Source organism: Callospermophilus lateralis, unplaced genomic scaffold (assembly GCF_048772815.1).
Source record: "Callospermophilus lateralis isolate mCalLat2 unplaced genomic scaffold, mCalLat2.hap1 Scaffold_63, whole genome shotgun sequence".
NCBI lineage: Eukaryota > Metazoa > Chordata > Mammalia > Rodentia > Sciuridae > Callospermophilus > Callospermophilus lateralis.
Genome location: NW_027514713.1, coordinates 19,403,069 through 19,420,957, shown reverse-complemented (window position 1 = coordinate 19,420,957; position 17,889 = coordinate 19,403,069). Strand labels below are relative to the sequence as shown.

General features: G+C 30.6%; 1 pseudogene; it reads left to right on the top strand.

Moving 5' to 3' along the window:
• Positions 1-4,435: 4,435 nt before the first annotated feature.
• On the top strand, positions 4,436-14,342 carry LOC143389713 (alpha-1,3-mannosyl-glycoprotein 4-beta-N-acetylglucosaminyltransferase C-like; annotated as a pseudogene).
• Positions 14,343-17,889: the final 3,547 nt, after the last annotated feature.

The window sequence follows — 17,889 nt, the reverse complement described above, 5'->3', positions numbered from 1 at the left end:
AGTTTATTCTCTTTTTCCCATAACAAAAATACATTCTATATTCCTTGTGTACTTTTCTTTATTGTATATGTCCAACTTTTCTTGCACACTCTACAAAAAAGGATTTTTATCTTTATTACTTCTAGTAGTTTTCATTGCTTGATTTGAACATAATTTTTAGCCATTAGTAATTTTTATTTTAACAGCAAACTAGGGAGTAGTTGATTGTGAATTTGTTTTTTTCATTATCATTCTTCAGCACACTAGCAAATTTTATGAATATACTATTTCTCTATTTCTGATTAAGTTATTCTCCCTTATACTATAATTTTTTCATGTGTCAAAAATAACATGTTTATGAACAGACCCAAACACTTTTAATCTCTCTTTAAAAAGAAGAGGCCAAAACTATATAAATTTAAACTTTTAAATGGATGTTTCAATAACTTCTCTTGCTTAAAATAGTCTAGATATTTAATGAATATCTGTTGCTTAATTTAGCTTAGCATAACTTTTAAAATGCAAATTACCAAAAAGATTTTGGAAGCTATTTTTCAGCAAACATCAAACATCAAACAAAGCTATCCATTATCTCAAGTTATTTCCCTGTTAACTGTTTTTAAATTACAAGCGTGTTATCAAGGATTCCAAAAGCAAAAGCTGAAAAGGTAAACAATTTGTTTTGGTTTTATTGATGTCCTTGATATACTTATTTTTTACATAAATCACTGACATCAAACAATTCTTTTTTACTGCATCTTGTAAGTTTGATTTTATAATTTTTATAATCATGAACATCTAATAGACATAATATCATCTTATTCAACAAGTAAACTTAAGTAAAAGAAACGTTCATGTTATGCTGATAACACAAAAACAATGGCTCCTTTGATTAAACTAACAACATTAAAATAGTCTTAATTACCAAAGATATTGTTGACTCATTGAACTTGAAAAGCATTTGAGTTAGTTTCTATATGTCTAGGAGTTCTTGAAATATTTAGCTTAAATAAGCCCTCATCTATCTTTAGCCAATTGAACAGTAATCCTTTATGGGATTTTATACAGTAACTTGGTAATACCATCTCTCTCTATATATATCTCATGTGTGTAATGTAATAGACAGATGGTACCAGAAGCAGAGCCTGCAAAGATTCAGATACAAGCCACAGAAGCTGGGGGAGCCATACAATTGTAAAGACAATTGTAAACAGAAAATTTCCAAATTTCGTTATAAAATTTAGCCTTGAGTCAGACAATACCATAATAAACTCTTCTCATTGCTCACATTATATTTTACCCAATTTGTTTGTCTAAGAGCTGTAACAAATTAAGATTACTTCCTCTATATGAGGGTAAAAGCTTTGTACCAATTTTTGTGGAGGAGAACTAAGACCTTCTTTGCCCAGATAGGTTATCTTTGGGAGGATATGACTATATCTGGATTAAATATTTATTTAATTTTCAATTATCTTTATTTTTCTTTCTCAGCCTCATACAATTGCTTTCAAGGGTCCTTGAATCTCTCAGAAGCACAATGGGAATAGAAATTCTAAAGTTCAAGTGATTAAGGCCTGAAATAAGAAGGAAAAAGTTCTGGCAGGACAGAGGAATGGAGGAAAAAGAGGTTTGAAGAGAAAAGTATCAAATAATTCAAGGAACTGAAGGTAAATTAAAGGAGTCAAAATGAGGAAGAAGTAGAAGAGGCAGTAAAAAGGAGGAGAGCTTAGAGGATCCAGTTTGGGGAGACTTTCTGTTCCCCAAGAACAGCTGAAGTTCCCCTTTATCCTCAGAAAAATCATTTCGAGAAGAAAGGAGTGAACAGAGTCGGTGGAGTATGTAGTCAGCAGGGGTTTGAGAAAGGGGTTTTAGTTGACTGAGAAGTTACCACAGGAGAAAGAGGATCAAATAGAGAGAACAGAGAGATCCCATAGAGAGATGGGCAATTTTCTAGGCTGGGAAATGAGGAAGCAACTTGCCACTTCAAAGAAAAGAGCCAGGAAGACAGACATCCAACACAGCAGGTACTTTTCAAACTAATGGACTCCAACCCAACTTCTTGTAACTGAGAACCCCAGGAGTATAACAACCTGGTTTGTCTGTGGCTCTAACATAGCTCATATAGAATACTCTGAATCTTAAGAATCAAAATCTGTTCTTTACTGTTCCTTAACAGACAGTCATTGGAAGAAGAACTGGCTCAGAAGTTGAAACCATCAATGGATCCCCCATCAATCAGCCAGGAGTAAAGGTAAATGATCTAAAGTTTGTACTTGGGGTCCTGTGTGAGAAGTCCAGGGATCCAATGACAGATCCTATTTAAGTCACAGCACCAAAATTGTTTAAGAAAACAGTATTTATGATAGTTGCCATGAATTTCAATATGTTAGGGTACACTATTCAAGGGCCTTGGGATTTTGCGGTCCAGGAGAAAAACTCTGAACATAACTCCTGGTACTTCCATTTCTCCATTTAACCTTTCTAAACTTCCCTTCAGCTCCTTTAAATCATTTGATATTAATTTGTTCAAGCCCCTCACTGCCCCATTCCTCTATTCTGCCAGAACCTTTTCCTTTCTACTCTAGCCCCTCTGTCACTTGGACTTTAGAATTTCAACTTCCATTGTGGCTTCTGAGAGAGTCTGAACATAACAAGGGAAAGTATGAATTTATCACCAAGGATCAGGATTGAATCAATGGATGGAAGATGACTAAAAAGGCAATTGATAAAGGAACCTAACAAATTCTGAAGACAGGCTGGAATGATCAGATAATGCCTGGAGGCTGATGGTGGATGATGAACTTAATTAAATAGTGATTACCATCAGATATGGAGGCAGGGATGGGGGCATTTTGGATAAACTGACTAGACAAGATTCTTGCTAAACTTACCCCTGGCAGACATGACAAAGGATGAAGCTAGTAGGGATAGAGACATCTGACTAAAGTTGGCTAAAAAGAAAACCTTTAACACAAAGAGATAGCAGCACTCTAAAAAAATAATGAAAATGCATCAGTATAACAATATCTTAGATTAACAGTTGAGTGAACAATATATGTTTAAGAAAAAAAATAAAATATTTTCACTTATAATATCATTTAGCAGGGAAAAATTCATCTCACTGTTCTGTGAAAAGAATCTAACTGCCCTATTTTGCTAAAAGATATGGAACAGTATTCATTCATCTTTTATGCACCAAAATTTGCTTGATAAGATTGTTAGCACACAATGCTGCAGCAGGTATGTAAACAAAAAGGACTGGAGGGAAGTAGATGATATAAAAATGAACTTACTGTATCCAAACCTAATAATGAAACGTATAGCAATTATGAGTCAGATAAGGTTGTCTTCTCTTCAACAAAATTAAGAGCCATCAAATTCTTAAAAATGCTTTGTTAGATCCATAGAGAAGGAATTATTTATTCCTCTTCTATTATCTGTAAGATTTTGTGTAATATTTGTATCATTGTTTTTCCTTAAAAATATTTGGGAGAATTTATTCATGAAACCTTATGGACATGGAGTTTTGGAGGTGTTTTTTTACTACAATTACAATTTAATGAATAGATATAGATACCTTAAGGTCAGTGCAGTGATTTATATTTATGTAGAATAATTCAAAATGAAACAATAAAACTAGAGGAATCAACTACTAATATCAGGAATAAAACAATTATAAATCCTGGAATAGGATATCTGCAAAAAAATATTAGCTTTCCAATAATTTTGTAATCTCATTTTGCTTTTGTAAAGTCCATGAATTATTCCAAATAGTCAACCTGCCAGTTAGATCAAATAAAGCAAGGTAGATATCCTATTCCAGGATTTATAATTATTTAAGGAGAAACTTTTGAAAAACACAAAAATTTTAACTCAGAAGTCCTCAATACATATATGGACCTGTCCCTAACTTGTGGCTTCTCTTTATTCAGATTCCCACTGAGAATTTTAAGTGCCTCTTATTCTGAGACCCATATTTATGATTTCTTCCATTTTCATTACAATGTAAGTTAGGAGTTAGATTTTACCTTAATTCTATACCTCATTGATAACAATTGACATGTTTTTCTCTCTTTTATTTTTTGTTTTGTTTCTCATTGAAGGGCCTGTTTTATCTAACATTATTACTGCCAAAATTCATTATTCAATCAATAATTTTAAGGTTTTTTTTCATTTTGAATTATTCTACATAAATATAAATCACTGCACTGACCTTAAGGTATCTGTGTCACAATATATAATCCATATAATGGTATATGTCAGCACTATGCATAAAACTTTAAATGAAACTTTAGTTCAAATATGTGAAGAGTGAGACTCTGTAAAGACTTTATTTCATACAGATATGAAATAAGTAAATATACATGTGTATGTATTTTTATATATATTATATATATGAAATATTTATATCCAAAAGTAAATGTTAGTAATCTGTGCCTCTTTTCTATAGGAGAGAATGTTTAAATTTTATCAGATGAAACAGACTTTTCAAATACTGGATAAAATGAGATGCTTGCGAAAACATTCTACAGTGTCATTCTTGGGAGTTCTTGTCATTTTCCTCCTATTTATGAATTTGTACATTGAAGATAGCTATGTTCTGGTAAGTTATAGAGGTTGATTATTTTTTGTTCGAAATAAAGCATATGTCAACCTAAATTGGCATAATTGTAAGCTAAATTGAATCCTCTGCTGGACAGGTAGACTTAGCTTAAGCAAAATTATAATATATATATTTCCTACCTAGAGTTTTTTTTTCTATAAATCATAATTTTTCAATATTATACTTGTTTTAACTTATGTTGCATTAATCTATTTAATACTGTATATATTGTGTTTCAAATGTCTATCTAATTACAAAGGAATTATTTATCATTATTATGCTGAGTTAATAAGGACTATAATTTGAAATATATAAAATAAAATTTGCTTCACAAGTATTATTCCTTACTTTCTCTACTTTTCTTATTGAAATTTTATTGTCTAGATAAAAATAGTATCTAATTGTGCTATTTTGTTTGTGTAATATTTTGTTATAATATTTTTGTTACTTTTGGATTTTGAATAGCTCTAAATGGCCACCATTATATATATAAAGATCTCAAGTGATGAACGTATTATGTGGAAATTATTCAGTGGTTAAAAATATATAATAAAAGTCAGTATATACGAATATACCAATTTGTTTTATGCAAAATATATAAAATAGAGAGTTTATTCTGGCTAATAGTGAGAAATTAGTTTGTATTTTTCTTATTTTACTTATGGTTATAAATGTCACATAATTTCATATCTTTTGATAATAATATAAACACTGTTGTTTATTGAATTTTTTTCAACTAAGCCTAAGATATCTGCCCTATTTTTTATTTTGTTATTACTATTTGCATATTTCAGAAAATCAAGTCCTTTGCACTCACAGGGACTAAATAGTATTGTAGCAAGAAAGATTATAACAATAATCATAAAAAGCATTCCTAATAAAATGTCTTATTGTATTGAGCACGATTCATTAATTATGTACTCTTTGCCAGATAGTATACTATATCTTATGAATCCACCATAAAATCTTAGTACAGATTCTTTTAGTAGGTTCTCTGTAAAACATCTCATTTCCTTTAACTCTGTATTTTTTATAATGAAATTCTGCCAGAATCCTAGCTCTTGACATTTGGCCAGATTTTTTTGTCATCAAGCAAAGATCCTGATTTTTTAGACTCTTCATTCTACTATCCATGATCAATTGACAATATAGTGGAAATCACCAGAGATTGAAAAAATTTGACTAGACATCATTTATACAAGCATAGAAAATTGAATAAACTTTCTAGTTACGTGAATTTGGGAATTTTTTTAACCTGACTCAAGTTTATGAGAATATAATAAGGTTCATGTGATCTAGCTATATTTTCTTGATAGAATTTAAGATGATAAATTAACTAAAGAGTCTCCTAATAATGATTCAGTTTTTTAATGAAAATTAATTGCATTTTTGCCTACTGTTAAAAGTATATCAAATTTTATAAATCAAGAACATGCTATTGATTGGAGTTTACTATATTTAATGACTTTTTATGTTTATAAGAGAATTTCAAGTGCATTTCTAATCTTTCATTTCGACATCTCCATAAGACCAGTAATATGGAACATATACCACTTTTTGTAACAGAATCTCTATAAACTCATAATTTCATGTAAGAAATAATATAATATTTATCAATAATAAAAATCAAATGCTATTGCCCTGTTTTGTGAATTTTTACAGTCTACTGTAAACATTGATTCTAGCCTGCCAATATGAAAAATAAGATTTATGGAAATAACTCTTCTACTAGAGTACTTTTTCAATGCAATTTCTTTGACTATATTGAGCATGTATTTAGTTATATTTACAAATTAATCCATGTGCAAAGAAGAGATATATTTCTCAGATTTGAAAATGATTATCAAAAACAAAACAGAAAGATAATTTTTAAATATTTATGTTAAGTCAGAAACAATGAACAATGAATTAATTGTGATCTTTAAATATCAGCACCCCTCCTTATTATAAATTCAATGATAACATTTTTGTTATTTAATTTTTTTTAGTTTATCATATGATTTCTAAGTAAATTTCATTTTGAGCTGGCTTAATAAATCTTTGAAACATCAAATCACTAATATTAAATTTCATTTAAGATAGTCTTCTGAAAATGTATAATATCTATGGAAATCTGACTACTTTCAAAATTATACTGTGGTTCTTTTTTAATACTTCTTTCTTTTGACTTTTTTATCTGAGTTTCATTTTTAATATGCTAGCCTTGACCTCATGATTCTATAATTATACCATTTCCTAACCATAAATTTTAGGAGATCTTTTTATTATTATTATTATTATTATGGTCTCCTTTTATTGCTGGAAAATAATTCTTGCAATTCAGAGGAATCAAATGAAGAGTTAGAAGTAGTAAGGTTGCTGGAGTTACTCAGCACATTATACTCTGCTCTTTTTGCTAGAAAATCCAGCTGTGGACTGAAATCGTAGGAATATTAACAGTTTAGTATATTAGCTTATGTATTAGAGACATATGACTTTCAGTGGGAAAGGAAGCTGAGCTCAGTGGAAGAGACAAATACTATTACAAGTCAAGCTAAGTAGAAGAGAAGCTGCATGCCCAATCAACTTAGCCTCTTGGCTGTGAGCATCTTCAAAGTAGCCACTAGGGTATATATTTAGTCTGTAGCTAGTCCATTGAATTTCATTCCCATCCAGAAAATGATTGTCATAAAACTTTGTCTTATTACTGAGAAACACACTATAGCATAGTAACTACAGAAGGAAGGTATCCAGGGACAGCCTGGCTGTTCAGTTAGATGCCTCTGGAAGCAACCAACAAGGCTGACTCAGGTGAAAGGTGCATTATTTATTTATGCTGAAAAGTGTAAAGAAGGTTGTACTTGAGAATTTAATTAAGTACTTTCATATCAGTTCCATTGCATTTTATATTCTGTTATGTCCTTCAATCAAAATGAATGTATTCCATCTTATCAGAGAAAAGGCTGAGATTTTTACACTTTCAGGACAGAATTCTTAAAGAGATATTAAATCCTGCAGTTTCTTTAGAATGTAACATCTCATAAGAACAAAATGATGATGTGAATTCGGTACTGTGACTACTGTGATTTTTATAGAAATTTCTTCGACACTCTATTGATTATATACACTGTTACATTGCTATTAAAACAGTTCATACTAAACTGAGTCCATAGATACTTCTTGGCCACTTTTAATTTTGTTTATTTTAGTCTAAGGATTTTCATAGGTTTGCTTATGGATATGTGAAAATATTTATGTGTAAATAACTTAAAATGATCATAGATCAATGGATGTTGAATTGATATATTTAGCACCTAAGGTTTAATTTCAGGTATTTTGAAAGTCTATAGCTTTTGTAGATGTCAAATCCATTATAAATCTTTTAAAGATCAAGTGTTTTCTTTATCCAAATTATCAAGGCCATATAAGATATAAAAATGCAGTATTAAAGGCCAAATGTAGATTCACAATATAATTGGATATACAGAGAATATATTTAGAATGAATATTGATTTAATAAGGTCCATATAAAAAGACCTTTTAACTCTCTAGTCATACTTTGTTCTCTTTAATTTTTATTCCAAGAAAAGTCCAGTCTGGCCAGACTTAAAATGTGAGCTAATCATCTTTTTCACATTTCAGTTTGAGACAAAGTATTGAATGTTCTCATCAAGGTAAAACTTGTATTTGAATCTTGTCCAATCTTTTAGAACAGAGGTTTAATTAAAGTTTTATTGACCACAGACAGGTAATATCAAGACTGAAGTTATTTAATGCATCGACTTTCTCTGCTTGATGACTTACACATGATTGGCCTTACATCCTGTACTGAATATTAGAAATAGACCCATAAAATGACACACCTTACCATAAAAAATTCTCCTTAATTAGGTTGCCCCAAAACATATATTAATAAACCATATACCCAAGCCAAACAAGTCATTGTTTTGCTAATAATGTTTAATCAATAAAGACTGATCAACTATGAGTTAAATAATCAATATTTGCCATTGAACTCATACCAAAGAAATGGAGGCAATTAATGGATAACAAGACATATTTTAAACTGAAAGTCAATATTTTCATACACTTTCATAAGACTTTCTGAAGATTTAATAAAATTTAGTCCACCTTCATGTGTAAAAATGATCTTAAATATTGAAAAAGTATACTTACAGAATACCACAAAAAAACACACACACACACACACACACATGTGCCCTCCCATACACACAAGCAAAACTATCATAAGACTAGTATAAGGTTTGAACACAAATTCTTGACTTGGTAAAAATGTGTTCTCATTGAGGTTACTTAAAGACAATTGAAAAAATTTAAAAAAATTAAAACACACTACTATATCATGAGGACTTCAGTGGGCTGTTCTCAACATCTTTTAATTACAGCGGCCATATAAGTAACTTATTAAAACTCCTTACTTAATAAATTATGCAAAATCCAATGGTTGTGTCTATGTTTGCATCTTCCTAATTATTCCTAAAGTTTTACAATCATAGGCATTATATGTGGTCTTTAATTTGAGATTGTTTAAGAAAGAATATTTTACAAGATGGTATAGGAGACAAGAAAAAATCGATTTATTATGGCTCAAATATGGAAATTCTGTGGTAACTGGCCTCAGATGAAACTAAAATAGATTACCATTGAATCTTTAGATTGGGGATTATTAAAAAAATTTTGAATTCTAACATAAAGGTACTTGGAATTTTCTTTCCTTTTTTAAAAATATTTTTTAGTTGTAGATGGATACAATATCTTTATTTTTATTTTTTAATTCTTATGTGGTACTGGGGACTGAACCCAGGGCCTCACACATGCAAGGCAAGTGCTCTACCACTGAGCTCCAACCCCAACCCGGCACTGGGAATTTTCATGTAGATACTTGCTTATCAAGAAAATACCATTATTTTTGTGTACACTATAGAGAAGCAAATGAACTGTAAAATAAAGAATGGAATAGAGGAGAGAGAAACTGAAACAAAGGCTGTAGTAGGAAATCAGTAGAGTGATGGTGGTCTTCAGCCTCTGAGTCCAGTGATTGAGATTTATCTAATGTTCTATGTTGTTGATAGTACCCATAGCTTCATGGTGTAAGAAGAAAATTTAATACATTACCCTCTGTATTATTTATTTTCCTTGCCTCTTCCTTGACATTTAGGAGGGTGACAAACAGCTCATAAGGGAAACATCCACACATCAACTAAACTCAGAGTGCTATGTTCATACTTTCAAGGATTTATCTAATTTCTCAGGGGCCATAAATGTCACCTATCGCTACCTAGCTGCCACAACTTTACAAAGAAAACATAAGTATCCTTAGACTTTTAAATTTTAAGGATACATGAAATACTTTGTGAAAAATAATGTCTCATTTGTATAGCAATAGATGTTTGAGATTTATTAATTCAATATATATTTTGATAAGAACTTCAGTGTATCACAACTTGCAATTTTGTCACTGACCAAATTCCACTAATAATGAAAAAATTGTGTCTAATTTTAATGTGAACTTTTTGGCAGTCTGATACAGGATGGTATATGACACAAGGAAAAGATGACTTACTTTAAATTTTTAAAGTTAACTTTAAAAATTAACTATTTCTGTGTTGTTCTATTTTCAAATTTTCATAGTTTAGTTTTATGACTTGCCACCAGTTTGAATTGCCTTTTAAACCACGAACTGAGTAGCTAAAAAAAACAAAAAAAAACAAAAAACAAAAAACAACAACAAAAAAAAAAACAAATTGTTATTTCATGATTCTGGAGGCTGGAAGTTGAAATCAGTTTACTGGAAGACCCACAGTCCCTCTGCCCACTCTAAGGAAAAATCTACCAACCTACATGGCTTATCAACCTACATGAACCTACCAGCTGAGGTTCATGTGTATAAAAACAAAGAAATTTTTGAGCACGATCAATATGAGGATGATCACCTGGGGAGGGGGACAAATTATAGCCATCTAAAATAAGTGTTCACTTAAAGTGGCATGAGAAGGGTGTGGGATATTAATGATGAAAAAGAACGAAGGAGGAGGTTATAGCCCCCATTGATGGTTATTGTTACATTGGTTGACAATAACAACACAACATTTCGATTGTTAATTAGTCACTGATGTTATACATTCCATATAAGAAAGAAAAGGTTTTCATTGTGGCTATTTATTGTTTTTATGGAGTCAAAAGTTTGCCACTCTGGGTCTGAACGACCTGACTATCATCTCTTGCATCATGTTTCCCGGTGCTAATGAATTCTGTGTGTGACATTTTGAATTATTTCTCAAATCCTTCTTAGGTTCTTCCATCTTGTGGTGGCTGCTGGCATTATATTACTTCTGGCAATGATAATTCCTGCCTCCATTATCATTGACCTCCTTCCTTTATTCTCTCTGTATCCTCTCCTCTTCTTATAATGATATGATTTACTGAATTCAGGGCATACCCCTAAATGTGAGATTTATTTCATCTTAAGATTTATAACTAATAATTTCTGCACATATCTTTTTCCCAATAAGGTCACATTCTCAGGTTTTATGTAGACATGAATTCTTAGAGTAAACTTTTCATCCCTCTGTAATATGAGAAAAAAATATTTGAAATTAAGAAATTGTATACTATATTTCATAGATTCCAAGACATCATCATTTATAAAAAGTACCTTATCTGATGGTGTCCCATTAATGTATCTGATTAATGGACCCTGTAAACATAAGCATTATCAATTACATATATATATATATATATATATGTGTGCATATATATGTATATATATTTAGTTAGTTAGTTAGTTGTAGTCAGACACAATACCTTTATTTTATTTATTTACTTTTATGTGGTGTTGAAGATCAAACCCAGCACTTTGCACATGCTCAGTGAGCACTCTACTGCTGAGCCACAACTCTAGCCCCAGCATTATCAATTTTAACTATAAGACACCATCAACTTACTATTTAAATGTTTTGGTATAAAAAAATACAAATTTAAAATCAATGAAACACAGAGACATCATGACATTTTAAGAGATTATATGGAGACCACAAAAAGTTTTGTTTCCCTTTTAAGAACTTTTTTATGCAAGGGAGTTTGAGATAATCAACTTGAGGAAATTGGTAAGTTAATTTAGGTTTAATTTAGATCTCTTTTCTTTTCAATTCTCCAGTTCAAATGTCTAGTCTTCTTCGGCTTTCATTTAACTGCCCAAGACTGCCATGATTCTTTTATCCCCAGGTGTCACACCACCTCTGTCTAAGCTTTACCAACTCCCCTTTTCCGGTTTAATTTACTAATGACTGTTTGCACAAATACCACCTGCTTTGTACTAAAGAGGCAATATAACAGAGCGTAAGAGAGGGGCAGTTGAATCCTGACATCACAACACTTACTAAGTGTAAGTACAGTTTGAATGAGCTGCCTCATCACACAGGTCCTGCTTTCCTTTATGTAAAGCAGAATGATGGCAATAACTATCCTGTCCCAAAAGACTGCTGTGAACACTGAAGATGCATAATGAAGTTAAAAGTGCATAGACTCTTGCCTCTGATGTACAAAAGCTTTCATAAGTGTTGGCTAGTATTGGATCTTAATGAAATGTGGTGACTTAAAGTTTAATAATGATATCGTGTGACATATATGTGTTTCAGTAGAAGTCAGAGTTTTAAGCCCACGTAATTACACAAAATGTGTAAGTCTCAACTTATATAATAGACTAATATGAAAGGTCTAACCTGGAAGAGTTTTTTTTTAATATTATAGAAATTATATCATATAGGTGTCTATGTGAAATCAATAATTTTGGTGCATATTAACATTTCCTCATTTTCTAAATGGTAGTTCAAAAAATGTATTCACTTAGTTATGTGAGAATGAATTCTTTAAAAAGTGAAAATGTTTCAATAGAAAGACATGTAACACTTCTTAGAGGTGAACTGTCTTTTCTTGGAGTTTTTTTTTTTTTAATCCCTAAACATATCCTGTCTCTACTTCTAGATTTTAAATGTCTGAATAACTTTATTTAATCAAAATTTTTATAATTTGTGTCTCAAAATTAAGAAAACAATAATGTTCATGTCTTGGAACCATGTGCCATACAGTTGAACGTTGATAAGTTTTTCAAATATATCATATGATATTGCCTATTTTCTAATTAACCTTCTATGTAAATTTCAAAATAACATTGTGAAGTTTACTTATGAATTCTTCTAGTGTAGGAAAATGATCAAAGTGAAAATATGTGACATGCCCTGTGAAAAATTTAAAGATGATTAAAATAATGTGTTGCTCTTATTTTTCTTTTCTACTTGAGACTACTTTGTGAGTCTCAATTGTGAATTCTCTTTCCTTTTTGTAGATTTTTGAAAATATAATTTGTATATTAGGTAAACATTTCTCTCTTCTCTAATGGGCACATATGAGAACAGTAAGCTTTAGAACACTTTAAAACTTTCTTCTGAATTTCATAAACAAGTGTTCAAAACTGAAGGGCCCATATATCATTATTCTTAAGATTCATTTATTTTCAGTGGAAAATTTCAAAGAAATACTATAGGCAAATATTTTCTTCTTTTTTTTCTGTTATTCAGAACCCTTTTCACATTGTCTTCCTTCTGAATTCTTTTGTTTAGGGTATCTTACCATTGGACTTTCATCAGTGAAACAAAAAAAAGGCAACTATTTACTTGAGACAATCAAGTCAATTTTTGAGCAATCCAGCTATGAAGACCTGAAGGAAATTTCAGTAGTAGTTCATCTGGTGGACTTTAATTCATCCTGGCGTGATGTCATGGTCCAGGATATTACACAAAATTTTGCCCATCATATCATTGCAGGAAGATTAATGGTTATACATGCTCCTGAAGAATATTACCCAATCTTGGATGGTCTTAAAAGAAATTACAATGATCCAGAAGATAGAGTCAAATTTCGTTCCAAGCAAAATGTAGATTATGCTTTTTTGCTTAATTTTTGTGCCAATACTTCATATTGTTATGTAATGCTTGAAGATGATGTCTGATGTTCCAAAAATATCTTAACTGCCATCAAGAAAGTCATTGCGTCCTTAGAAGGAACTTACTGGGTAACTCTTGAGTTCTCTAAGCTTGGCTACATTGGTAAACTTTATCATTCTCATGATCTCCCACATTTGGCACATTTTTTATTAATGTTTTATCAAGAAATGCCTTGTGATTGGCTGTTGACTCATTTTAGAGGTCTGTTGGCTCAGAAAAATGTGATCCGATTTAAACCATCTCTCTTTCAGCACATGGGTTATTATTCCTCATATAAAGAAACTGAGAATAAGCTGAAGGATGATGATTTTGAAGAGGACTCATTTGACATTCCTGATAACCCCCCTGCAAGTCTGTACACCAACATGAATGTGTTTGAAAATTATGAAGCAAGCAAAGCTTACAGTATTGTTGATGAGTACTTTTGGGGAAAACCACCTTCAACAGGAGATATCTTTCTTATTGTTTTTGAAAATCCAACTACAATCAAAAAAATTAAAGTGAATACTGGGACAGAAGATCGGCAAAATGACATTTTGCATCATGGAGTCCTTGATGTTGGGGAAAAAGTTATACTTACCAAACAAATAAAACGTTGTGATTCTTACTTAAGACTAGGGGAATTCAAAAATGGAAACTTTGAAATGTCAGATGTGAATCAAAAAATTCCATTTGATATACACTGTATGAGGATATGTGTTACCAAAACACAAAAGGAGTGGCTGATTATTGGAAGCATTAGCATTTGGACTTCTTAGCCAATTAAATCAGTATGTTCATTTGCTGAAATAGTTCTTTCTGTTTCCTTTTTTGCTAATTTCCTCTTTTGTTACTTTTATCTTTTGGGAGGAAAGCAATGGATGTGTATGTTAAAAGAAAAGTCCATCAGTTTTGATTTACACATTGTCAATACAATTTTACTCTACACATTTGTGTTTATTTTTACTTTTGAGGTTAAATATCATCCCATGGTAGACTCTACTTTCATTTATACTTTTAGATGTTCTTAGTTTCACAATTGCAATTGTCTAACGAGTCATATGAAAGATATAAAATAAGAACTTTTGTTTGTTGGATGATAATTCTTGAAAAATAGTTGCCAACTATATGTACTTATTCAAGAAGTGATAATTTCTTGTATCAGATAGATTTTTATTAAGTATCTCTATGAATATGTAGTTGGCTATAATTATAATCTGTTTTATTTTTCTTATGAATTTAGGTTTTCATTTACTTCTGTGCATCTTCAGTGAATACGTTCACATAGAAGTGGTGTCTTTACAACATATTTTTTATTTGTAAGTAGGGCTATGGGAAAAAAAAAACTTTAAAATATCTTTCCCCTAATTATTTATATGAAAGGGAACCTTTATCATTGTTTAAACATTTAATTGAACATTTATTATAAATAAATTTTCTGTGAGATAAAGTCTTTTTCTAGTTTCCCTTTTACAAAAAATTTTGAAAAGAACAGTTAAACCCAATATTTTCAGATAACATTAGGCCCCTGCATTTAATAGAAAAAAAAAAGAGAGAAAGAAGGCCAATAGTTCATTCAAAAAGATATTTTCAGTATATACAGAAAATATTTGAAATTTATTTTATACGTTTTGTATTAAAATTTGTGTGACTGAAATTATTGTAATGTATCATATAATTTTTTGGGGAGTTTAAATGGTTATCTTATAAGGATAAAAGTGAGAACCACAGAAATTAGCTGATATTTCTATACTCAGTTAGCTATTTCTTTTTTTTTATTTTTTTTTATTTTTTTATTGGTTGTTCAAAACAGTTAGCTATTTCTTAACAAAGCCAGAATGAGAGATCTGCTCTTCTGATAATCAGACAATGCTCTGTCTCTTGTATGGAGATTGTTTCTCACAAGTTATGCTTTCTCTTCTCTGCTATGTAGTTCTCAGATAATAAGCTATGCCTTCTGGAAACAGCTGGTTTAATTGTTCCATAAAGCATACTATTATGCTGTGGAATAATCTTGAAGGGTCCTAATGGATGATTTTGTGGTATTTGCACTCAAATAGTAAACAAATGTCTCAATTTTTACTAGTAGGGACTGGACAGTTGTGTCTGCCATTTCCTTCAAACAACTTAGGACACCCACATCCTAGTATATCCTGAAAACCTAATGTTCTCAGAATATCCTGAGCTTGTCTCATCCTTCGTATTTCTAGATAAACAGTAAAGATGAAAGATTCATTATGAAGAGAAATACAGGGTACTTCACATGTGTTTGTGGAAAAATTCAAATCCAGTTTGTATAGCCTATATATGTGTGTATACATGAGTACATATGAAAACTAGACTTCTGATAGTAAGAAGAAATGGGAAAATCTTTCTGTTCTTCCATCTATCCTGAAATACAGTCCTTGGATTTACTGGTATGATATATTTCAAAAAAGATTAGAATTTTTAATTTTTTTTTCATTCTATCCAAATCAATTAAATTAGAAACTCATTGGAAAAATTAAGAAATTTTGTTCCTTTCTTCACATCTTAGCTGTATGTATTTTTTTTTTTTGTACCAAGTTACTATAATGTTAGGTAGAGAAATCATTATCCTTTAAGAAGACTGTAAATATTAATATATTATGGCACATCTGAATCTGAAACTCATAGGAAAATACTAGCACAACTATTTAAACTTATCTTTACCTTGATTTGGAGATTACTTGCCAGACACTTAAGATTCTCTTTTCCTGATTTTTTTTTCATTCTCTTTTGTTGACTCACTAACCGTATACTATTGTACATGTTTCTCAGAATTTTCAAATAACACTTTTTCCTGAACTTCAGTGATAAATTTGCACAACTGTGTTACATAAACTATGAAACCCTAGACAGACTTCATGAAATGAACTCTAACTTTTACATATTCTTTTGAGAGTGTGTTTCCAAACACCAGCTATTGGCATATATCAAGTTTTGGAAAATACTTCAGGAAGGACTTCTGAGGGTTGTAGGGAAGTCAGATGTTTACAAGAGAATTATAAAAGCAAATGTGAGCAAAAGAAGTCACATTGCATCCTAAGATACTTTCATTACTAAAACTGAAATTGGATAACTTGTCCCATCACCTGAAGCTGTCTATATTTTCTTTGAAAATTGATGTGTGTGAAATAACCTGAAGAAAAGACTGAGGTTGACAAGAATCACTTCTTCATTAAAGATATCCACCCTCTTTCAAAAGGAAAAATTTTGAAAAATGTTTATTTTTGACATTTCTGACAAAACATTATTTACATGATCCAATGTTCCATTTCCTATTTTTAAAAACTCTGAATAAGACTGTAGGCACTTTGTCTCAGAGGCTTAGAGTCCAAAATACAATTATTAGGTTTAGACCTAATAATCTGTTATAACATATTATGTGACTCTCTCTTCACAGTTTATTTAAATATATATATATATATATATATATATATATATACACATACATATACATACAAAATATATACATATGTTTTATATACGTAAATGTATATGTGTATATTATATTTGCATTTATGTACTTTATTTTCTTTATTACAAAATATCAATTGAAAAGAATTGGGATGAGATCTAAATAGCTGAGTCATGAAAATAAGATACCGGCAGATTTCAAGCACAAAAAAAATACATATACATTAAATAATATCTCAGATTATAGAAGATAAGCTGATGATCCAAAAGCTTATGTACACTTAAAATTCTCCTGAAGGGAAACTTTCCAACATTTATGTACATTAGAGTAAAACATTTGGTAAATAGCACAGTAGTATGATTTGAAAAATATGCATTTTTAGAAAAATATACATTTTAACAGCAGTAACCAGTGTGAATATAGAACCATACACTAAAATTGTTAATATAAACACTTCTACATTGTTGTTAAAAAAATCATAGTCTTTGGTAACTTATAAAGTAGATATTTTTCATGTATAAAAATGTAGTTCAGAAACCAATGTGTCATCTACATGCATTTATGTCATATGGCTGCACTTATGAAACATGAACACTCAATTCCTTATTGGCCAAAATTCTTTGAGATTTTTCTGGTTTGTCATAGAAAAATTGTGCCATATAATAATGGTGTATAAATGAAGCAACATTTGCAAATTATTGTATATGCTGTGGGAGGGAGAGCACTATTTTATATACCCATGGCATACTTCATTCAATATTTGCCAGTTCCCTTTAGAATATGGCACCAGGATTAACACTGAAAATACTATATTCAATTACCTCTAACCAATGAGACAGTGTAATTCTTTCTGTCACCTTCCCAATACATCCATTAATATGATAAAA